This window comes from Macaca mulatta, chromosome 3 (assembly GCF_049350105.2).
Source record: "Macaca mulatta isolate MMU2019108-1 chromosome 3, T2T-MMU8v2.0, whole genome shotgun sequence".
Lineage (NCBI taxonomy): Eukaryota > Metazoa > Chordata > Mammalia > Primates > Cercopithecidae > Macaca > Macaca mulatta.
This window is the reverse complement of record NC_133408.1, coordinates 32,425,274-32,451,479: the sequence shown is the minus strand read 5'-3', so window position 1 is coordinate 32,451,479 and position 26,206 is coordinate 32,425,274.

Below are 26,206 nucleotides of genomic sequence, written 5' to 3'. Positions count from 1 at the left end.
TACACCAACAAAAAAACACGTCGTCCATCTCTGCACTTCTTATCCTTCCTGGAAAGAATGGCAGCGACTAGGAAGAGTTTTTCGGAGGCTGGATGCTCCCATGAAATGTGCACCTGGTCCTGAGGTGAGCCAGATTGGCAGGAAGAGAAGGCAGAGCTGATTCCAACCTGTTATTCCTTAACCAATCACCAGCGTGACAAACCTTGAGTGAGCTTGAACCACAGATGCCCGCTAGATGTTCATCCCTGTGTTAAAAAAAGATTTGGTGAAAATAGTGGCTGGTCCTGAGCCCAGCAAGGATGGAGATGAAGAATGATAAGTTATTCATTTCTAAAAATTTTATAAATATAGGACTTGCTTAACACTGACTGCTGACCTTGAATTCCCTTCTTCTGAGTATGTCTGCAATTCTAAAAGCAGCCCCAGAAGGCTGGAAAACGACTCACAAAGTGGCTATTAATAAACAGTGGTACATATAAAAGTGACAGAAGTCCAAAGTGTGTAGACAGGTGTTTTACTTCAATATTGTAATGAAATGCTGAAGCAGTGCAGGTGTTCAGCAGTCACAGCTTTGTCTGAACACTGCAGGGTATATGTGTGTATGTGCCTGTGAGTACACACACTCCCGTGTATACATGCAACTAATGCACATGCACTTTGGGGAAGCACTTACTATGCGCACTCTGCAGTAACAAATGATTTGCTTCCAATCATTGCTATATTGATTTAAGTGAGAATGTGCTCTTTATAAGCATTATCCACCACAGAATGCACATAGTAAGTGCTTCCCATTCCAATGTTCCTTGGTTTCAGCAATGTCAATGACTATACTGTATTAGTCTGTTCTCACACTGCTAATAAAGACATACCAAAGAGTGGATAATTTGTAAAGCAAAGAGGTTTAGTTGATTCACAGTTCCACATGGTTGGGGAGACCTCACAATCATGGTGGAAGGCGAATGAAAAGCAAAGTCTTGTCTTACGTAGTGGCAGGCAAGAGAAAGCTTGTGCAGAGGAGCTCTCCTTTATAAAGCCATCAGATATCGTGAGACTTACTTACTACCACGAGAACAGTATGGAGGAAACTGCCCCCATGATTCAATTATCTCTACCTGGCCCCACCCTTGACACGTGGGGATTATTACAGTTCAAAGTGGGATTTGGGCGGGGACACAGTAAAACCATATCACTACTTAAAAAGAAACTTAATAAAGTAATGTTGGACCTAAATATTTTAGTTTTTTCCAGTATGATTTTATTTATTTATTTATTTATTTTGAGACAGAGTCTTGCTCTGTCATCCAGGCTGGAGTGCAGTGGCGGTATCTCAGCTCACTATAACCTCTGCCTCCCTGTTTCAAGCAATTCTCATGCCTCAGCCTCTAGAGTAGCTGGGATTCCAGGCATTACCTTGGGATTACCACCACACCTTGCTAATTTTTGTATTTTTAGTAGTGGCGGGGTTTCATCATGTTGGTCAGGCTGGTCTTGAACTCCTGGCCCCAAATGATCCTCCTGCCTCAGCCTTCCAAAGGGCTGGGATTACAGGTGTGAGCCACCATGCCCAGCTACCAGTATGATTTTAATGAGATTAAGGCTGGTTGGTCTCATGGGAGAAGAAAACATTCAGGTCTCCTATTTAGATTGAGTTCATCTCAAAATACAGGAAAAATAATACAAACTCAGTCTATTTCCTAAGTCAAGTTGGTCAATAACATCTTCATAGATAGAAAGTGATTTTTCAATATTTAAAAACCAGCTCTCTGGATCTCACAAGACCACAAGTGAATAGAATTAGATCAACTACTGTGACATAATGCAAACATTACTAGTAGGGATGAACTGATGAGTTCTCTTTTTTATCCCAGCTTCATTTCTAGATTTATCATCTTGCCTTCCATTTTATTTTTCATTTCTTTTATCTCCATCTTTACCCTCCTTTCTCCTGGCCACCACCTCCTCTCTCATTTTATGGAAGAAATTGTAATGTGAAGAGCATCTTCAAGAAATTATATCTTATGGCCTTTCTTAAGGTAATTCAAACTTGTGCTTGGCCGAAAAAGAACTGTATGCTAAATTTATGTATGTTCCCAGAGACAGAGAGAAACTATTTTTTCTCTGTCCCCTTCATGAGACATTTAAACAAGTGAGTAACAGGTGCTGCATGCCTGGAACACACTGTACTCTGAATATTCTCGTAAGAAGTTGTGCACTCTGGGGAGAGCATTTCATTTCTACGTCCTCATGAACAACACCTGTGCTTGGTCAGTCACTGGAAGGATACACCCTTGGTGATAAGGGATTTTATTGGGCTGTGGATAGAATTGTTAAATACTTGGGAAGGAAGCTGAGAAATTAAGTCTACCGGGTTGGATAATAACTGCATGTACTTTGTGATAAGTTGTTTTATCTGTGATTTGAATGGAAGAAATAATGCAAGATTGAACCACCAAACTCATGTATTATTTTAATTTGAAAAAAAGTTGACTTTTTCTAATAAGAAATATAAAACTTTATTGTGCCAGAGTGACAATATTCAAGTAGGAAGAGAAAAAAAGAGAGATATAAAGAAGGAACTATTGGTTAGTTGGATTGAGAGGCTCATCTCCATGTCTTTTGCATTAACCTCAGAATTAGCAGGTATAGCTCATGGACTTGGCTTAATAAAGACGATTTATACAGTGCTATGGATAAGAGAAGAGCTCTAGAGACAATATTTGTAAGCCATAAATTACTAATACATATGTACTTATGATGAATAAATTATTTTGCAATATGATGAGCATGATCTTCCTTTGAAGAGAAAAATAAAATCTAGGTTTCTGAAGGAGAATTAACTCCATTAGGCCCGGGGTATACATATTTTAAGTCACTTCACTGCCTAGAGTTTTAAGTATCCTAATGGCTAGAAATTATGCATTTGTCCATACAGAGCATCCTGATAACTCCCCCTGGCAGACCTGTACTATAATTTAAGCCAATGCTTGATAACTTTTATAAGCCTGGCAAGATGCTCTTCTTTTCTCCACTCCCATCCACTCCCACCTCAGTGTGTGTGAATCAATCACTATTCAGCTCCAACATCACCATACTGCTGCTTATCAATTACAAGTCAAGTTATTTTACAAAAGTGATAAGTATCCTGAATTCCATCTGTGATTTAGTGTTCTAGTTGAAATATTTTGTGTTTACCTTCCAGATGTTTTTTTTCTTGAGACAGGGTCTCAATGACTCTGTTACCCAGGCTGTAGTTCAGTGGCACAATTATAGCTCACTGCAGCCTCAACCTCATGTACTCAAATGATCCTCCTGCCCCAGGCTCCCAAGTAGTAAAGACTACAGGCACATGTCACCATGCCCAGCTAATTTTTAAATATTTTGTAGAAATAGGATCTTACTATGCTGTGTATGTTGGTCTAAAGCTCCTAGCCTCAAGCGATCCTCCTGCCTCGGCCTCCCAAAGCATTAGGATTACGGGCATGAGCCACTGCACTTGACTTCTGCTAGGTTTTAATTATTCTGAATGGCCACAGTATAAATTTTAAGTTGTTAATCATTGGAGAAAACTAGATGGTGTGGGGGAAGTTTGTCCTAGTGACAACAGGTCAATATATAAGGCCAGAAGTTGTTGAGATCTAAAAACAGAACACTCTAGGCCTGACCCCAAGAACATTTCAGTTCATATTTTCAGTGTATTTCCAGCAGTCTAGATGAAATTTTTACTTGCCAGTTTCCTCACATCTTACACTAACTTACACTAACTTCGCCTCCCTCTCAACTTGGACCTGTTTCCCTGTTTATGACATTCTGTTAGGGATATTCTTATCCTTCTGGTTTTCAGGGCAAGAAGTTAGGAATATGGGTATCATCTTTGCTTTCACTTCTTACTGTCATTCTCTATGTCTCAGCTTCCATTAAGCTTTACATTCTTTCCTTTCAAGGATCATCTGGGATCTGCCCCTTCTCTGTTTGTGTGGAGTTAGCTTACTAGCTCCACTGGGCTTTCAATGCCCACCAGCTGTCCACCTCCATACCACAGCACATACTCTCTTCCTGTGTAGGGCCTCCCTTACTATCATTACACTTTGTGAAGGCTTGTCTGCCTCTGAAGATTGCTTTATCCTCTCCTCCTTGCCTGATATGTCCTACCGGTTTGCCAGATTGGACAATATCCTTTTGAAATCAATCTCTTTCCAACTCAACCTAGACATCGTGGTTCAATCACATGAATGCACTTCTATCAGCACCCTCAATTTCTCTTCTATTTCATCTTTCTTTAGCCATTATCTACTCCCAGCCATGACTATTGTAATACCCAATCAAAAACAAATATACCCATTCTTTTCATTTCTAATCATCCTTTTTCTTTAGTATTTGTCCTTGGCGCAGAACGTTAGAATTCTGTAAAGCTTCTGAATGGTACCACCACACATTTATTCCAAACCAACTGGTCCCTCAGTACCACTAGATAATTCTTTCTCTTGTGTATAATTTTGGCCTTTTTATGTTTTCTGTATTTACTGTTCAGATTTTTTAAAATTCTGCTCATTTTTTCTTCCTAACCCCATCTCTCTAAGTCTCAGCAGTCAACTCTGCCTGATTCCTCAAACAAGGTAAGGACCATTGGAACCCGTTCTCCCTGGCATGCTGGCCTCTGCTTATAGAACCCATCCTTATCCATCTTCCCTCCTGTTTTAGAGCAAGGTATCCCTGGACCTTCTCTCTAAGATATCTGTGATGGTTAATTTTGTGCATCAACTTGACTCGGTCAAGGGGTACCCAAACGTTATTTCTGGGTGTGTCTGCAAGGGAATTTCCAGCTGATATTGGCATTTGAATCAGTGGCTTCAGTAAATATCACCCTTCCCAATAAATGTGAGCATCATCTAATCCATTGAGGGCTGAATAGAATAAAAGGGGAAAGAAGGGGCAATTTGTCGCTTTTTGCGTCTGGCCTGCCTCCTTGAGCTGGGACATCAGCTTTCTCTTTCCCATGGACTGAGGTTTACACCATCGGCTCCCCTGAATCTCAGGCCTTCAGACTCAGACTGAAATTGGCTTTTTCAGGGATTCAGCTTGCAGTTGGCAGATCGCGGGACTTCTCAGCCTTCATAATTGGGTGAGCCAATTCCTCACAACAAATCTCTTCCTATACACATCCTTCTGGTTCTGCTTCTCTGGGGAACCCTGACTGATATAACATCCTTCCCCCATACTCTAAGACCTTGATCATCATTTAGGTCCCCTTTTTGTAAATATTCCACATTTCTTTTCTCTTCTGAAACCCTCCTCCAGAGTTATATTGATATGTCCAAGTCTTCCTCACCCTCAAAATATGTTATTTTATCCCTACATCCTATTTAAGCAACTTACTAATTTCTCTTTCATGGGGTGAGGGGAGATTAAAAAAAAAAAAAAGATAGAAAAAAGAACACACTTCCTGGCTCCATGTTCTCGAATTTCATACAGTCCTTCACTTACTACAATCTGGTGTTCTTTCTTATCATCTTTTAATCACCCTGTGATTAAAGAAGACTGTTCTCCCTTAATCACAAATGACATTCTCATCACCAAATCTTTTGCTTTTGGTCACATTACTTAATTTCCCTACAAAATTTGATGCTTGATATTATTTTTTGTAGGAATTGTATGGTACTAATGCCACGAGATTCTGGGGCATCACTTCACCAGTCGGGAACTCCTATGGCCAGTGGCACCTTTGCCCGAGTTTTGCTTGGGCCTGCTGGGCTTGCTCCACCCACTTGGCCTGGCAGGCTGCACTTAGCTCACACTACCAGCCTGGATCCCATGCCTGCCAAGGATGAGCCAGGTGCAGAGCGGTGAGGGGTGTGTGAGCAAACGTGGGGTCCGGGAACTGTGCACAAGTCAGGCATGCTGACTGTGGCAGGGCACACAGCTCCAGGTGCCAGCACAGGTGCCGGCTCCCTGCAAGGTTGTGGCTGGACCAGGTGTATTGCAACTTCCACAGCTGGCACCGGGGACAGTGGTGGTACCCAGAAGCTTGGAGATGGCAGGAACCGGAGAGCCCCAAAGAGGGTGTCACAGCCCAGGCCTGGGGACGTCCTAGGTCTGGGCTCCCTGAAGGATTGCAAGTCTTCTCTCCTTCTCTCTTCTCTTCTTCTTGTCACCTGCAACATGACAAGCAAGGGACATGTTTCAGTCCGGTTTGCATTACAGCTCTTTTAGCCCCGCTGTTTGGTGGTTCCTGAGTTGTTGTCCTGTGTCCAGGAAGAATGAGGTATGCAGACAAGTGAAGGGTGAGCAAGGCGAAGAAGAGTTTTATTGAGCAACAGAATAGCTCAGAGGAGACCCACAATGGGCAGCTCCTGTGGTGTTCAGCTCCTCTCCACAGGAAGGGTGTCCTGACAAGTGTTGAACTTTCAGTAGAAAGGAGACCTTGGGGTGGGTAACTCCTCTCTGCAGCTGGTCATCAACTCTCCAAGTCTGGCTGAGTGGGTGGGTGGGGAGGGTTATGGGCTTCAGAGGGAAGAAGTGCATGCTGGTTAGTCCATGGGCAGCCATAGATGGGCCCAGAAAAAGCACGTAGGTTACCACTTCCTCTGAGGGACTGGCAGTCCTGCCTCCAGGCTTCAGGCCTTCCTTGCTTGAAGGTGGGGTTTCACGGGGGACCTGCCCCGTTCTGCCCAGGAGCTTGTCTGCTTCCAGCTGCTGTTCATGGTGCCCAGGCTGTTCGTGCTGAGAGGAGCCTGCAGGCCAGTGATGAGCCACCCTCAGCATCCCCTCAACCTCCCTCCTATGCTCATCGGGGCCCAAAGTCTGGAGGGGCCTGAGGCAGCAGGGGGCTGGTGTGTCAGCACTGCCTGGAACGAGCACACACCCAGCCGGGTTGTGACAGTGCCCAGGGTTGGCCGGGTTGGCCTCAACTTTGCTCTGAGATCGGAGCCAGCGCTGGGAGCAAGGAAAGGCCAGGCAGCGGGAGCAGGCACTTCCCAGCCTGCAGGAGGGGAGCAGGGAGGCCTTCCCGGGACCGAGAGTGCAGAGATGCCAAGGTCCACAGCCACAGCTTGGGCAGCTGCAGCTGCACCCTGTATGGTGGGGCTACTGCCAGCTCCCGGCCCCTGAGAGTACGGGGAGGCCTGGGTCTGCAGTTGCGCCCAAGGAGTGCGAAGCTTCCACCCTGTCAACTGAGAAGGGGGTGGGGCTTCTGCCTGTTCCCGCTCCCACCAGCTACAGGCAGCTCCTAGCCCTAGCCACGCCTCCCCGAGTGCAGCTGGAGTCATGGCAGCAGCCCTCTAGACAGGCCGCCGCTGCCATCACTAATCTCTCCTAGTTTGTGTTTGCTTTTCCGCCTTTCAATGGGCTCACCCATTGCACCGTGTGGGTGTTCCCTCAGTATGTAAAGGTACGATCCTCCATCTTCATTTCTTTTCTTTTACAGCAGCCCTACATGATCCCATTTTTATCAATAGCTTTATTTTATATTATGAGCCATGTTTCCATGTGCAGATGACTTCTCAATCTGTACGTCCAGTCATCTCCCCTTGTCATTTCATCCAGTCCATTCTGACCTTCATCTTTTATTAATAAAAAGAATGCACTGCTTCATATCTCTACCTCGTTTAAAAACCCTGATGCTTGTAGGATACAGGTCAAACTCTTAAGTGTGGTGTAAAGTCCATCAGCATCTGGATTCTCATCTTTTATCATTCACAGCTACATGTACTCTCCTCCAGTCATATTGGAATTCTTATGATAATCTTTTCTTCTGCAATATTTGTGTACTATTAGCTTCTCCCCCCCACCCCAGCTCAAACTCTGAAAAAAGTTTCATGACCATGGATTGTATCATCCAGATATTGAAAATACTAATATCAGTCTATTTTGAGATCATCTTGTTGGTGCCTTGAGGCAAGGCCACACTTTTCTCCCTGAAAAAGAAAAAAAAAAATGTGATCTTGTCAAACATCTTGGGAACTTTTTCAACATGGGACAAGCAATAAGGTATGTGTTTGCTCTCGGGACTGGAGAAACATCTTACTTCCTCAGGACCAGGGACTTCCAGGCATGGTATTAACCTAGAATTTTAGGTTGAGTTTCCACAATACAAATTCTGATGTGAGAAGATTTGCATGTAAGTGGTTTATGGAGAGGAAATAGGAAAGGATACAGGAGAAGCAGGTTATGTGAGGGGAAAAAGCCAAGAAAGGATGTAATTTCAGGTAAAGTCCCAGCCTGGGCTTTACCCTCTGGGGAACTCTGGAGTGTATACTCCACCTCAGACATTGCCCTGCCTTGAGGCAAATGGGCTTGAATTGCATCTGCTTGCAGCAGCAGTTAGTCATTGGCTACAGGCTGGGCTAGGCGGATAGGAATGAGGATTTGTAAACTCCAGATACTTTCAGTTCTGCTTCTGGCACTCAAGAGCAGGCCGCTGAGAAGCTGCAGGTGCAAGCAGTTAGTAGATCACAGAACTGGGAATGGCATAAAAAACTGGCAACAGAGATGTGAAGGAACACCAATAGTATCCAATACACCTGGTTATGGAGAAGCAGGCTAGGAGGCAGAATAAGCACAGACCTTGCCCTTTTTACTGCCAGCTGCAGTCATAGCAAGAACAGTAGAACATAGAAGCGACAGCTTTTTAAGCAATCATCTCTGGGCAGTAATGGAGTCCTTTGTCCTCAAGTGGCCATGCCTAGCCCCACTAGGAAGTATGAGACATACCAGGACTTGGACTCCTGGGCCCAGCTAAAGGAATCACTATTGGTCATGGACATCCCACTGTGCTCAACAGAGAAGAGACTTTCTGAGGGTTATTAGTAGCAGAGCAAAAGGATGGGGGCCAAATAAGCAGGCCGGAGAGGAATGCCCAGAGTAATTTCAAAATGCATGCAGAATTATACTGCAGAAAACTTAGAAGTAACTAGGAAGTGGAAGAGACTCTTAGAGAGAGAGAAGTCAATAGAATCTCTGAAATCAGTAAAGTTTGGGCTACATTCCTTTTAAGTACTGGTGAGAGACTAGAATTTTCAGTCACTAAACCCCCGATGGCTGTGTATTACAGTTTATCCATGCCTGATCCAAGGAATGGAGCAACAATGCTCATCTTCTCCTTAGGCTTTCAGACCCATGAACAATGTCCCAACTTGAATGAACACTTTTATAATTTTTCCTAGACTCAGTTTCTCCCTCCTCTGTCCTTAAAGAGCACTCAGCAACTTTTATTACAGAATTTGCTTCATTGTACTACGGTGGTCAATTTAGATGTTTGTCTATCCCAAAAAACTCCTTCTGGAAAGAAGCTACTACTCTCCTATGTTTCTCGGTATTAAACATACTCTTAGGATTATAATACAGTCTTCATAAATACTGGCTGAGTGAAGAAACCATGATTTTCATCCTTTTGGGAAGGAAAATGTATCTCAGAATGTGATATAAACTATGAAACTTCTTCCAGAAAAATGCAGAAACAGAATCTTATATACATTAATATGGAAGAATTTCTCAAAACAGTGAAAAAAGATAAAGCATGTCTTTCAAACTCAAGACTAATGGTAGAGATCTTCCAAAATATTTGAAATCCTGGTATGTTCTAACTCTTACAGTATACTAATGAGAAAGTTTTTAGGAGCTCACTTCCAAATTACATGCACCAGCTACTTCTGAGGATGTTCGTAAGAATTGCAATTAGTGAGAAGCGGAGCACTGATGGGAACCAAGCGAGAAAACAGAAGAGTAATGAAATGAAGAGAGCTTTAATGAACAAGGAAAACAGGCAGAAGCAGGCAAGTCAGGCCCTGAAAATGAATGGTGGGAGAGGCACTGATTTCCCTCAGATTAATGTCTCACTCAAGGCTACCTTATTTGACTACTGAATGAGTCATGTCTAAGGTATTTCAGCCAGATAGAAGCAAAACCTCCTCCTTCATAGATTCCATCTTTTCCAAGAGTCCCGGGGAGCCTCGCATTCCCATTCCATTCCTCTAGTCTCAAAGCACTTTTACTTTCCAGGTGTTGGCTACTCAGCCAGTGATACTAACATCATTTATTTAAGCAAAGGACACAACTTCCAGTGTTCATATTCAATGTGTTAATATTACCCATTTAGAGATGTTAGTGTTTGGTTGTGTTCTCACCATTGATGAAAGTGTAATGAAATATTTTGTATATGTTAAGTTCCAATGAGTAATTATTGATGAGCAGACTGTCGATTGAGACAGATTTAATGAAAGGGGAGTCAATTTAAAAACTGTACTTCTAATTGTGAAATATTTTAAATCTTATTATCTCTTTTACTTTTGTGAGCAAGATACACGCACAAAATATTTCACTATGCAATTTAAGATAGACCCTAAGCTAAACATGTGAGGAAGAATTAGGTAACATTCAGATAGATTCAAATTTCTATAAGCAATTATTTTAAAGTAAAGTGAAAATATACATAATCTACCTAATAATAATCACATTTCCCCTGGCTACAGAAACTCATTCCTTCTTTTGCACCATGGCCATATGATTTCTAAATGTGTAGAAAGAGCTGGAGGTAAATAAATTCAGGTGTAAAGTCATATATATTTGAAAGTTTCCTTAAATTTACCTATAGAGATAAATTGCATTGAAGCTGATGTATTACTTTCAAGGTTCTCTTTTCATATACATATTTGTTTAAAGTATATTAGAATTTTAAATTCTGATTATGGTAAAGTTTCCTTGATTCAAAGACTCAAATGTTTCTGACATTGGGTTGCATCTTACAATCTAGGTGGACATTTAATGTAACAAGTTCTTAAACTGATGGTTCACTGTGTAACTGATGTACTTTTAGAATAAAGAAAATGTGCTAATATAAACTTCTGTTTACTCTTCCAAAAACATTTTTCAGAGATGAGGACTTTCCATTGTTATTCAACAGCTTCTAAGTTCTCTATCCATTTTCTTCGTTTTTATCCTTCAGAAGTTAATTTATGTAGCGAGCAATGAGGCAAAGTCTCTGAGAATGGTGAAAGAATAAGATAAATTTGGTTTTCCAATCCTGCCAGGGAGATCCATATATTCTCAGTGAATTAATGACAAGAGATGTTTCCTTGTCACTAATTTAGAAGTCAGTTTTAGTAAACCTTCATACCTTACAATAGTTATCCAGAGTCTGGTGGAAGCATTCAGACATGGATGATATCAAGACAAGAGAGCTTCATTTTAGCACCTGGCTGCCCTTTCTCCTCCAATATAAATCTATTTGTGTTAGAATTGGCCAAAGGCTTTGTCTCATTAAATTGTATTCAACCAAAAGTATTTTACTAGTGATAAAAAATAAATGTTATGTCAAAGTTACTTAGAAGGTGATGGGGGAATGAAAGTCATTTCACAAAACAGTGTGAAAAATGAAAAAGCTCTCTTTGATCACAGTTCATAATTGAAGGTTATTTCCATTTCCTAGGTAGTTATTTTGGCAATTAAATCTACTCAAAAGTTTTATCTCTAAAAAATTAATTGTATGTTGAAAATGTGAATTGGGATAATGTATTTTATAAAGGTTAAAAGAGGTTATTCCAAATGTTATTTCAGTAACATTAGATTTGTTATCAGATGCTTAAAAGTTTAAGATATTAAAAAGTATAAGATGCTAAAACTGTTCTCTGTATGGAAAAAGTGTGATTTAATTTTATTAGTAAGAATTGTTTTGCATGCCTATTACCTTAGTGGTTGTAAGGTGGTAACAGTTTATGCTACTATGTAGCATGTTGTTTATAAATCTTCCTTGATTTAATGACTAGACTATAAATTTCTTTAGCATACTATCAGATTTCTTATTTTTAAACATCTTTATTGAAGTATAACTGACACATGATCGACTGCATATTTTTAAAATATACAATTTGATTAAGTTACCCCCAAACTCACTGATGATCTGTTCATTTTTTCTTTTTTTCTGTATGTTTATGTGCTGCATTTTGAATAGTTTCTACTGTAATATCTCCAAGTTTACTAGCCTTTTCTTCTGCACGATCTGATCTACTATAAATCCTCTTCAGTGTGTTTTCATCTTACACATTGTAGTTTTCCAGTGTAGAGACATGATTTTCAAATTGTAGAGGTGTCAGGAACATCTCTAGACCAGCGGTCTCCAACCTGTTAGGCACCAGGCACTGGTTTTGTGGAAGACAATTTTTCCTCGGACAGGGGAATGGGGAGATGGTTTCAGGATGGTTGAAGTGCGTTATATTTATTGTGCTCTTTATTTCTGTTATTATTACATTGTAATATATATTGAAATAATTATACAACACTCCATAATGTAGAATAAGCTCAGTGGGAGCCCTGAGCTTACTGTCCTGCAACTAGACAGTCCCATCTAGGGGTGGTGGGAGAGTGACAGATCATCAGACATTAGAGTCTCAAAAGGAGCACGTAACCTAGATCCCTTGCGTGCGCAGTTCACAATAGGGGCTGTGCTCCAGTGAGAATCTAATGCTATGCTGGTGTGACAGGAAGTGGAGCGCAGGTGGTAATGTGAGCAGTGGGGAGCGGATGAAGATACAGAGGAAGCTTCGCTGACTTGCCTGCAGCTCATGTCCTGCTGTGTGGCCTGGTTCCTAACAGGCCACCATACCAAGTCTATGGGCCACGGGCTGGGGACTCCTGCTCTAGACATTCAACTTAGGTATTTTTAAGCATCTTCTATCTCTCCACTTAGTATTGTGCACATATGGAATACAGTCACATATGTTTTAATACCCTTTTCTGCTAATTCTAATGCCTGTATCAGTTCTGGGTCAGTTTCAATTGAGTGCCTGAATTTCACTATTGGTTGTATTTTCCCATTTCTTGCATGTTGATAATTTTTTATTGTATGTCAGATACTGTGAATTTTACCATGTTCCATGCCTATTATGTGTATGTGTGTGTGTGTGTGTGTGTGTATAATTTACATATTATGTATATATTTATCTTTTTTTGGAAAGACACTCCTGGACAATATTTAGTGAGAGGCGACCATGTACAAATATTTACATATATTGAGATTAATTTTATGTTCACAACAACCTCATCAAATAGGTGTCATTATATTTACTTCAAGGATAAAGAAACAGAGCATCAAAGAGGCTAAGTAACTTGCCTAAGGTCACACAGCAGGTAAGTGGCAAAGATGGGATTTGAACCAAAGTGATTTGCATTCCTACAAATATTCTTGAATTTTGATCTGGGGGGCATAGTAAAATTTCTTGGAAGCAGTTTGTCATTTTCAGGTCTTACTTTTAAGAATTGTTAGGCGGGACCAGAATAGCGCTTACTAAGACAGATTAAGATCCTTTTGAGTTTTCTACCCAATTATGGTAGAATTATGCGATTTCCCCAGTCAGTTTGATAGGAAGAAGCACCATTCCAGGCCCTGTGTGAATTCCAGACACTGTTCCCTTAATCTTCTTAGATGATTCTTTCTTATCCTTCAGTCATTTCCTTACATGTATGTGGTGATCAGTACTATGTTGAGTGCTACTTGAGAGGAACTCTTAGCAGACTTTTGGGTTTTTAACTCTGTGCATCCCCCTCCTCTCTAGTACTCTTTGTCTAGTGATTTCTGATTGTCTTGGTCTCCCCAGACTCTCAACTCTATCTCTGCATCTCAGGGAGTCTGACGGGCTCCTCTTGGGTCTCCCTTGCCTATCCTACCGCCTAGAAACTCTCAAAGCAGGAAGCTGGGGGCAAGCAAGGTCTCACCTCTTTAAAATAACTTCCTTCATTACCCAATGTCCAGTTTCTTGAAAGCCATTGCTTAAATTGTTTTGTTTTGTTGTTTTAGGCAGGAGGATGATTTTAGTCCTTGTGATTCCATCTTAGCCAGAAATGGAAATCCATACTTCAATATCATTCAAATGTATGTATATATGTATACGTATGTGTCTCTGTGTGTATATATATGTATATAAACACTGTGTGTGTGTGTGTGTGTGTGTGTGGTGCTCTCACTGCACACTCTGTACTAAGCCCCTATTCCAGCATGGTCTGCGGAAAAAAAAAAATTGATGTATTATTTTGATAAGAACAACTTTAGTAATTTTGAAATTTGTTCAGTTTCTTTCCTATCTTCTTGATTCTCTTTTTTCTCAATTGTCTCTTACTTGAAGGTGCTGAGTCTCCTTTGTAATAAATAGCAGAAGAATTTATTGAACCTTGCCTACTTTAGGACATGATTTTATAGGTTATCAATAGACGTTTTCTAAGAACATGAGGACTACTACTAGAAGGAAAAAAACATTATTGGAAATACATTGGGAAATATTTCAGTCATTTTAAAAACTGAATCTTTATGCAAATCATTTCTCTGTGCCACATACAAAAGATACCTTAATTTGGTGCTTGTTCTTGGAAATCACTGTTAAAGGATACAGAAAGTATTTTTTCTCAGGAGTGGTTAAGTGTGGCTTCTAGGGTTTGATAATGAACGCAGAACTATTCATGCATAATAGAATCAGTGCATAAGAGAATCATGACTTTTTTTTAAAGCCTGTCTTACTTTGCTATTCTGGACAGGTGTTTCTATAGTGCAATTTTAGCTACAAAAATGGTTCATAATTGCCAAGACCTAATTTAACATTCTGAAGCTAATCATAAAACAACCTCCCCTTTCACAGGAGAGACAAAGTCTCAGCTGGGCTTTAAATCCTGATTATATGACAAGGCTCCAATTGAAATTTCAGCTATCAACCAAGTGACCTTCAGTGACCACAAGCTGGGAATTTTGGTAGCTATTCTAAACAGATCTCTAGGCAAAATCCCCAACCCAGCATGGATTTCCAGACCCTTGCATTATTCACCTCATGAAAAAAGACAAGCAGAATATGAGAAGCAAATGATTGTAGCAACCTTCCACCCTCAATTCCTGAAAGGCCAACAGCAAGCTGTGAAAATATTCCCATGACCCTACTTCCTGTGTGAGGGCTTAGGACACTGATAAAATGTTTATATTGTCAGCCCACGTATAACAGTAATGCTGTCTGCCATTAAGAAAGTGTTATTTTGAAAGAATATTGCTTACACTAAAATAAAAGAAATTGGCTGGGCGCGGTGGCTCACACCTGTTATTCCAGCACTTTGGGAGGCCAAGGCGGGTGGATCACCTGAGGTCGGGAGTTCAAGACCAGCCTGACCAACACGGAGAAACCCCGTCTCACTTAAAAAATACAAAATTAGCCAGGCGTGGTGGCACATGCCTGTAATCCCAGCTACTCGGGAGGCTGAGGTAGGAGAATCACTTGAATCCGGGAGGTGGAGGTTGTGGTGAGCTGAAATCTCACCACTGCACTCCAGCCTGGGCAACAAGAGTGAAACTCTGTCTCAAATATATGCATACATACAAACATACATAAAATAAAATAAATTCTACATGTCTAACTGCTGGCAGATTGCAATAATGTCATGCTTAGTATTTTTACTCCTCATAATTCTTTTTAGCAAATAACTCGATTTGAGGGAAGTTTAATTATTAATGTTTTTGTGTAAACTTTTTCTTCTCTTTGCATCAAAATTCTTCAGAACAAAATTTTATTTTATCTTTACCAGACTTTTTTTTCCAACTTCAATTAAAAAAAAAAATCCTGGCATAGTGGCATAGGATGTTGGCAGACAGGAAATACTTCATTCCTGCTTTAAGTGAGATTGGTAAACACCTTGGCTCTTAACTGCTAAACCGTTAATTCATCTTGGGTGATCCATTTTTAATCCACGTTTTTATTCTTCACAGTGATCAGCATACTGCTTTACACAAAGCTGACACTGTGAAACATTTGTTGAATGCTGGACTCAACTCAAATGATGAATGAATGAATTGATTTTCGCTATGGCTATTGTGATTCTGCCCCAAGGATTTTTTTCCCTGATTTATAACTTTATGTCTAGAAAATTTTGCCAGAGACATATGATTACATCACATTGATTTATACATTTAACAAGGTGTTTATCCTATGTTGAATTCAATAATATTTTATGAAACAAAACTGAAAATATAATTTAAAAACCTATATCAAGTAAAGCAATATATTTTTAAATTTGACTTGAGTATACTCATCCTCTTCCCAATGTGGATTTTAGCTGGCTTGCAGAAAAAGATCTACACACTAACAGTATCAGAATAAGTTAGAGGAAAGAAAGTTGAGAAGAAAGAAGAATAATTAAGCATGCCAACTGCAGAGGCAAGTCCAGTGTGTATGATTACACATTAAAACTGGCTGTATGTTTTAGCATTCAAAGTTAAACACACACACACACACACACACACACACACACACACACACACAAAATGGGTTACATAGCTAACTAATAGAAAAGAAGAAAATTTAATGCTTTCTCAAGGCACATTATTTTCCTGGTACTAAACTCAGACCAAGTTCTCTTGTGGGTCTTAGGCGGGGAACATTGAGTCATGTAATGGGCAATGTCCTTATGCCAATTTCACAGAAAATGCAGAAATGGGCCTCATGCAGCTCTTTCTTGTAAAGGCCTTCAATAAAAGTCAAAATCATAATATTAAAACATCAGGGAGAAAAACAGTTCTGGGAGGAGCCCAGAGAATTTGATGCCAGCATGTGTTCAATTCTGATCCAAGGGTAAATTTAGAATGCCTGGAGGTATGAAATACTGAGACTGGTTCTTGGTTGATACTTCCTATTTGTTAGGAGCAGGATTACAGCAAATTGCTCAAGGCAACCCTCAGGTGAGGACCTTGGCTGAGGTTTTATGTTTATGATGAAGACAGATTAGTAAGATTTAGAATCCACATGAATTGGTAAAAAGCCAATCTATAATTAGAAAATTCAGAACCCTAACCAGTGTTGTGAGCTGAATTTTCTCATGCCGCAGATGGGGAATGGGAGGTTGCTGTCTAATATGGCTAAGCTTCTCAAATATTTCCATCAAGGTTCTCCTAATGGCAAGGTCAAGTTGAACTTTTACTGTCAGGATTTGGGGTCAATTCCCAAAGATCTGTTCCATAGATTGACAATTTCTTTAAATTTCAACTTGCGATTCCAAAATGTACACCTCTCAATAAAATATATTTGTTTTAATATAGAGATAGTCTTTTTAATAAACTCTAAGAAGATGAGCCTTGTTTATTGGTTAGCTTTGAATGCTGCTTAACTCACTTCTCCCAAAGGTAAATCTAATCCATTTTGAGTGGAACAGTTATAAAAGCTGCCGGGGTGATTTTAACCTGAAAAGTTGTCAACATTGTTACTATTACAGCTTTAAGCAAACCCAATTAATGTTGTCATGGAAAGCTGAATTCTGAGTCATATGGTTTCCCAGTGTTTGCTAGGAATTGTTAGTAAAGAGTACTTTAAGTGACGTGCTATAGAAAGCTTAGGTAACTGAGGTCCAAGGGGAGTCGGTGAGTTGGCAGATAGCTGGAAAAACACTCGAGGAATCATAGACGGTTTCGACATGGCTTTACTCTTTCTCTGGGCATGAGTGAGTCTGGGTATGAGCAAGTGTGAGCCTGGGCACAAGCAAACTGTATGTATGGTGTTAGCAGGTTATACCTTTTATAGACAATAATGGCTCCGTGCCTAATGAGCCTCACAGGGCGTGATTACCTAATGTGCGGGGCTGTGCGCCTGTGCTCCAAACTTGCTGAGTCATGTTGGACTGGGTGTCTGCCTCAGCCTATTCTTGACCACAGCACATCAATTTTCCTTACACAAAACTTACATGATGCTCACAGCTGAACAGTCATCAAGGGAAATAGCTTCACTATTTTCAGGCACAATACTGAATTCCTCTTCCCAATAATAGGTAAAATACTTAGACTTTGGTCTTTTGAGATAAAAATAATATAAAATTCGTGCTGTGAATTTTGACACTGAAAACTAATAAAACAATAATTAATATTTACATAGCTTTGGGTAGATGTAGGTTTTACACATATTAACTGATTAATCCTCACATCCACCTATGAGATGGTTACTATATTTATACTCACTTTATAAAGGAGTAGAATTTGAGGCACAGAGAACATAAGTAACTTGCCCTTGGCACAGGCTAGAAAGTGAATGAGCGGGAATTTGAACCAGGCAGGTTGACTCTGGAATCTTTGTTTTAACAACAGTCCTAAGCTGACCTGAGATTATTGTCTTCAAAATCGTATGATTGTGTATACTTGAGTTACTTCAAGTCTACGTGTGGCCCAGATCTATCACTGGAAATGGATCCAGGCCAAAAGAGTCCCAGGTATAGGCTACAGAGACGCAGCACTCTCATCCTCCCTCAGCATTCTGCTTTGCTCTTCATTTCATTGCCTTTCTCTGCTTATTCGCAGTTCCTATGACTTTACCTCACCTATTTCCCATCAGGCCCTCTGATTCATCTCCTGCGTGTCCATTATACCCTTTGTAACTCCCACTTTAACTGACTCAATCCATCACTGCTTCTCAGTGCATGTTCTGAGAAGGCATCTCTTGATCCCTCTCCTTTTTGTTTAACCTCGGGCCATACCCTAACTTTCTAGCCAGCTCTGTATTTGGTGCCCTGATCTGGTCGGATCAGCAGTGTCTGTGAGAATTACATATAGTTTTATATAACTAATTACGTTATAACTAATATCCACATCTTCCCTTTATTTGGTGCTAAAAGGTTTTGTTGTTTTATTTGCATGTTTTTAGTTTAATATTTATGAGCTTATGTAACTAGTGTATCTAGTGTATGGGAAATCGGAGGTGGGTGAGGTGTTTTCCCTCAGAAAAGGATGTGCATGTGTGACAGCCTTTCTCAGGCTTGGCCTGTCCAGTGCAGAGTTCAAGTTGATGTTCTATTGTTCTCTTGGACTTTCTTGAAGAAATTTGCTTGTTCAGTTAAGAGAGAAATTTGCTTGTTCAATTAAGAGACGAACTCTTAGCAGATTTTTGGTTAACTCTGTGCACCCCCCTCTTCTCCAGTACTCTTTGTTTAGTGATCTCTGATTGCCTTGGTCTTTCCTTCGTCAACTGTATCTTGGCAAGCCACTAGTAATTCATGTGTATTATAAAGATTGGTTAAATGGTTCTAATTGGGCATCCATGGCTTGTCCAGGACCCCAGTGTTCTTAATCAGTATAAAAATGACCTCTGGATTGCAGTAAATGAACACTTCAGGGTATTTTTAAATGTTTGGAATGCTAGCTTTAGTCAATGTGAGTTTTCATGATGGCATAGTTCCCACATACTCAGTGTCTCTAATTTACAAAACACAAAACAAAACAAAAACACAAACAAAACAAAATAAAAACCCTCAAACTCTCTTTCTGTGTTGTGCAAACTTTTCCCACTTCTCAGGCAGCTACAGTTTTGCATTCTTCCTCTCTGGTTACATTCCGTGTCCACAAGGAACATGCCTATAGTATTATCATAGACTGTCTTTTATTTACGTTCTGTGCCACCCAGCACCCCATCACCAGCACATGGCTTCTCTGCCCACCTCCACCATTATTGTTCATTTCAAATGCCTGATGTCCTCTTAGAGTTTTGCTATCTGTTTCCCGTCCACTTTGGTATGTGCTAATTTAGTATAGAAATCACTTTATATTTGTAGATAGATAAATTAGTCATAAGGATGAGATGAGTGATTTTGTCTAATACCTATCAGAAAAATCTTCTTTGCTTTGGAAGCAATGTATTTTTTACAGTTACTTTGCTTTCATTTTTGATGAAATTTTTGTTATAAACAATGAAAAAAAAAAGACTAAAGTTGCATGCTTAAATCTGAAACTGTTTTTCAGAGGATGATATTCAATTGTACTTTTTGTAAATTCAAAACCTCATGAAAAGAGGATTATCTTTTATTTAAAAAATTCTTTTTGACTACTTACTTGAGAGGCAAATTCTGCTTCTTTGATAAACTGATGGCAGATTTTCAGCGAGAGCACTGTTTATCCAGCTAACATATTGAACGTGAAATAATGTGTGGAAATACGGTATTTTTTTTAGAAAAAGGTACTTATTTTCCTTGCAAAGTTTCCTCAAGAGTGATCTTTGTCTTGTTATTTTAGACAACTTCTGATAATGTTAATAATTTTAAGTTATGCAATTTTGAATAAATAGCAAACTGTAAAAACAATAACTGTAATTATACCTTGAGGGTATTTTCACCTTATATTGCTGTCTTGCTGAAACATTTATAAACCATTTTTATATTCTCAAGATTTCAACAGCCTTAGTATTTTGTAAAGCATCACAGTCATGCCTTTACATATATATAAAACTAGTTACTTATGTAACTACATATAATTATACAGCTACATATAATTTTATATAACTAATTATGTTATAACTAATATCCACATCTTTCCTTTATTTGGTGCTAAAAGTTTTTTGTCTTATTTGCATGTTTTTAGTTTAATATTAATGAGCTTATGTAACTTAATCGCTATTTGCTAAAATTTTGCAACTTTGAAGGTCTGACTGATACTTTAAGTGGGCATGGAAATACCATATTTAAAATCAAAACCATATTGGAAATTCTGGCATGTATAATAATTTTAACAGTGTATTAAAAATTAACAGTTAAAAATACATTTATTACCTTTGAAATGAGATGCTATAAGTGGAACCACACACATCACAGCATTGTTTTATTCTAGGGTGACCTCATTTTAATTATTTTCGGAATATGAATTAAGCCATTATAGGTAATCTTTTAAAGAGTGAGGCTAGGAAAGATGGAAAACACTTTTATTGTCTTAGAGTAAAGGGCTGTGGTCATTTGGAAATGCATCATTAAAGACTTAATCTCAGCACAATATGGGAAAGGCAATTCCACAGACCTTTCCAGAAGAAATACAGAAGACATAAGGTTAGGAACGAGGAGAGAAAGAGGTTTAAAGCAAGGAACATCTGGGATTGCTAAGAACAATCAGAAGCCATAACATAAAGAAGACAAAAGGTGAATGTGCTTCCCTCCGCCTCATAGCCATCTGGCTCAACAGACTTTAACTATTGAGCACACATTGTTTCAAAGGCTGCTTTCTTTCTCTCTCTGACCTCAGCCAATAGGAAAATACAGTTTAACCTTTTTGGGAAATCCCTAATACTTCAGGGATGGGATATATTTGAAAAATGTACGACTTAGGAGTCTTAACCTTTTACTTACTGGATTCACAATGCCCAGGACAACTTAGAGTTCACTAAAATTACACATATACTGTCATCCTATTTTTTTTATTTAACTACAAAAATTTAGTGATTTGGCATTAAACAAAAAGCACTAGTCACTTTGAACTACTGAATTAATGGTAAAAATAAACCTAAATGTTTTTCAACATTAAGCATGAAAACTATTTTTTTAACCCATGAAGAGAAAGTATTTGTTTCCTTTGAGGGAAAAACTGCCATTCTTATTTTAATAAAAAGAATGGGAACTAAACATATGAGAATAGCTTTTAAAATAATTCATTGACTTATTTTTAATACGGTTTTAGATTTTCAAAATAATTGAGCAGATAGTACATAGAATTCCATATACTTTTCCCATCCACAACAGTTTCTCCTATTATTAACATCTTGCATTAGTCTAGTGCATTTGTTACAATTAATAAATGAATATTGATACATTATTAACTGTGGTTCACAGTTTATATAAAGGTTCACACTTTGTGTTGTACAGTTCTATGATTTTAATAAATGTATAATGATATGTATTAACCATTATCATTTCATACTGAATAATTTCACCACCTTAAAAATCCTCTGTGATCCACCTATTCATCCCTTCCTTCCCTCCCTCCCCTTGAGCCCCTAACAACCACTAATCTTTTCACTGTCTCTATAGTTTTACCTTTTCCAGAATGTCATATCTTTGGAATCATATAGTATGTGGCCTTTTCAGACTGGCTTCTTTCACCTAATGCTATGCATGTAACAGTACTCTATACCTTTTTGTGACTTAATTGCTCATTTATTTTGTCACTGAATGATTTTTTAAATAGGCAACATTTTCATAACCTAATATAGCATTGAAAAATAAGGATATTTAAAAGCATATCTTTAAACAGAACAATAGACATTGGAGACTACAAAAGGTAGGAGGGTGGGAAAGAAGTGAAGTTTGAAAAATTACTTACTGGGTACAATGTTCACCTTTTGGGTGAGGGGTGCATTAAAAGCCCGCACTTCACCACTGTGCAATATACGCAGGTAAGAAATCTGCACTTTAGCCCCTAAATATATTTTCAAAAAAAGTGTAACTCCAAATAGACTTCTATGTAAAAAATTGCTTACTTCAGACGGACAAATAGTTTTTGAAGATCATGAGGCTCAACAAAATTCATTTTAGTCTGCAAAACGTACTAGACTCATTTACATTTTTTGCGTACTCCTAACACCCCTCAATTCTTTTCATTACCCATCTGTAATACTTAGCCCATCTGCTAGTGTTCAAAAGACTAGTGTACTCCCATTAACCAGAGGAGTTGACTGAAAATCAATATTCCATGTATCCCAAAGGTCATGTGAGTAGATTCTCCTCTTTCCTGTGCCTCCAAATTTCTCTCTCATCTTCCCTGCACACCCCTGACCTAAATATGAATGATTTATCAGAGAAATTTTTTTGGCGGGATAGATAACCATGAAATTGTGGGATGTTTATACTGGCTATTTTCTCTGCATTTCATCTTACCTGAAGCTGATAATGATAATTCATTGTTTCTAGAGTTCTCCACAAATATAACTTTCCATTGACATGAAAAACACATTAAACCAACCAAAAGGAACTATAAAAATGTGAATTTTTACATCGGAAGTGATGTCTCCTATTTATATCCTTTCCAGTACGTACTCAGACATGTTTACTCAAATGAGCATTGTTTTTTAAGGCAAATGTACTTATAAAAAATTACTCTGACCTATAATAAAAATGTTTAAAAACTAATCTGTTTTCCATGTGCTTAGGATCTAAACCACCTACAGTAATAGTGTTTGTTTTCGTTAACAGGAACGAGTTAGTTTTGCAAGTATTTCTTGAGCATGTGTTTGAGAACTCATCGGAATGACCCACGCAAGTCTGCCTTATAACTACAAAAAACTGAAATACATTTGGCGTAGTAGAAAATAATTGAATAGCATAATTAAAAGGTCATCTTTCTTCTAAATAATTTGCTTGAACAGAAAGACATCTTGTAAAATGGCTTACATCCAGTATTTTTGGTCCGCTTCCTTTTTCTAGGAACCATATTGATTGCAGTTTTAGAAATAAAGCTATTTAAACAAAATCAATTAAAATGATATTAGGAAGGTCATGCACATATTTATAAAAATCAAATGATCTGTTAATTAAAAATCACAAGCCATTAGTAACATTGAAGCTGAAATTTCCGTGGCAATAGTAAAAAAATTTAACAGCACACATTTCATTTACTTTGCAAAAGAGATGGATCCAGTAAAATAGGCTGATGACATAATACGAGGTGAATTTATAGTCATATGTTCGAGCTAACGAATCCGGAAGAGGTGTCAGTAAGATCGGCAGGGAAAATACAGACTTGAAGTCGTGGCATAATAGACATTACTTAAGAAAAATTACTTAGGAAAAACACTAAATAGTCTACTTCTATGCACTTTTTATAAGTTTGTAAGTTTCCACCATGCTGCATAAGCAAACATCTATTACTTTTACAAATATACAATTGCTTCCATGGTATCACACTTTTACCATTTCTTTGGTTGATAGTATCACACTTTTACCATTTCTTTGGGTTGATTTTGATGATTGAATGTGGCATTCTCTTTCTCATCTTTGCCATTATTTTAGCAAGAAAATTCCCCTGGGCACCACAAGGCATTTTAAAGTCTTTCTCACCGCCTTCCCTTTTTAATTCTTTCATATGCATTATAAGAAGTAAAAGTTTTCGTCTTATTTATTCTTTTATTCTTACTTTTGATTATGCTGGACATTAAAATTTTTATCTTTCCACTCCATTCAATTGCAAACTCTGCTTGTGTTCAGGTTTCATCTGACTGAAATTCATTGACAGCTAACTATACACATAATTCAATGTATGTGTGCCTATAACACATTTTCTGAATATTGTTTGTTACAATAGTAATAAAAATGAATATCAACAAATTGCTGATGTTTTTGTTGTGGAAAAATTACAAATGTAAAGATACATAAGTGGTTTGGTACTCTAGCTTCTCAGGAGGCATATGAGTATTAAGGGAGATGATATGACAATGAATAAAATTATAACAAACAACATGGGGCTAAGAGTAATCAGTTCTTAGAAAGTGGTGCAGACCTGGGTGCTGTGGCTCACGCTTGTAATCCCAGCACTTTGGGAAGCTAAGGCAGGTGGATCACTTGGATTCAGGAGTTTGACACCAGCCTAGCCAACATGATGAAACCTCATCGCTACTAAAAATAACAAAAATTAGCCGGGCATGATGGCACATGCCTGTAGTCCCAGCTATTTGGGAGGGTGAGGAAGGAGAATTGCTTTAACCCGGGAGGTGGAGGTAGCAGTGAGCTGAGATCGCAGCACTGTGCTCTAGACTGGGCAACAAAGCAAGACTCCATCTCTGAAAGAAAGGAAGGAAGGAAGGAAGGAAGGAAGGAAGGAAGGAAGGAGGGGGGAGGGACGGAGGGAAGAAAGAAAGAGAAAGAAAGAAAAGAAAGAAAGAAAGGAAGGAAGGAAGAAAGAAAGAAAGAAAGAAAGAAAGAAAGAAAGAAAGAAAGAAAGAAAGAAAGAAAGAAGGAAGGAAGGAAGGAAGGAAGGAAGGAGGGTGGGAGGGAGGAGGGAGGAAGGAGGGAGGGAGGAAGGAAGGAAGGAAAGAAAGAAAAAGAAGAAAGAAAAAGGGGAAGGAAGGAAGGAAGACAGAAAGAAAGAAAGACAGGAAAGTAGGTGCAGGCCACAAAACTTGAGGAAGGCAGAGAAGGGAGTGGTCATTTAGTACTGGATGATCAGGATAAGTCCTAACAAAGGAGATTGGTTTTGTCTGGGCCCTGAAAGATAAATGAGATTTAAATATCAGGAAAGAATGAAGAAAGGGAGTTCCCAGCAATGAGAGCAGAATGAACTAAGGCAGAGAGAGGATTTGAAAGTTCAAAATGTACTGGAAACTCTAAGGAGACAGAAGTAGAGAGTCCCTAAAACAGCAATGAAAGATAACTTTGCAAAGACAGGATAAGACCAGATTTTGGCAGGTTCTGTATTTCAGGCTGAATAGTCTTACTTATAAGCACAAAATGATCATTTTGTGGGTTTTTAGCAGGCTAATGGTTGTTCTTTGGACAGATGAATCTGGCAGCATTTGAATCTGGCTGCTTTGCCAGAGAAAGAATGAAGGCAGAGAGGCAAGTTAGTGGAGCTAGGAAAGTTGGGGAGGAAATTGTTTGGATAGGAGGTGAGACGGGGATGCCTAGAAATGATATATTTTAGTCAGGTTGAATTTGAGTTGAATGCCAAAGAGTCAGTTGAAGGAGAAATATCCATTTGAAAATTGTTGGAGGGAGAATTTAGATGTAGAGATTATTCTAACAGTAAAGTTTGACTAAATTTCTAATGCTTTCTTAGAAGGCTTAAAATTAAGCTGTTGAAGGTAATGGCCATTCAGATAACAGCTTTGAGAGGGTAAAGTACGAGGGACACAAAGTGGAGAGACCACTGAAGATTGAATGTTGGGGAACACTGTCGCCTTTTGGGGAAGAGGGATCATAGAAGGAAATTAGGAAGTTGTTAGAGAAGCAGGAGAACCTGAAGAGTGTAGCCTTGTTGAAGTCAAGGGAGAGTGGAGTTGAACAACCCAGTGGATACAAATGTCCACCTCTCAGAGACCAAGGTAGCACATTTGTTTAGTCATGATTTTTCACCACATATTTCACACATCACTAGGAAATGCTTCTTGTAACTGAATATTCTCCTCCTCTGCCAACGAGTATCAACATACTCTGTGAACTGTTACAGGGTGATTTATAATGTGAATAAGACCTCAGAAACTTGCTCTTGTTATGCCTGTGGATACACAGCAGTCAAGACGTTCAAAACCATATCCACAATGGCATGAAAAACTCTAGAGCCACATTTTCTTCTCTTTCCTTTATGGTTAATTCCAGAAATTAGCTATGAGTCACAGAGAACACAATAAAACATGAGATCAGATCAGATCTTTTTAATCCCTAAATCCAAAATGACTAAAAATTTTCTAAAGCAACTTTCTTTTGGTCCGTGCCCAGATGTAAATGTTGCTCTTGCTAAGAGGGTAAG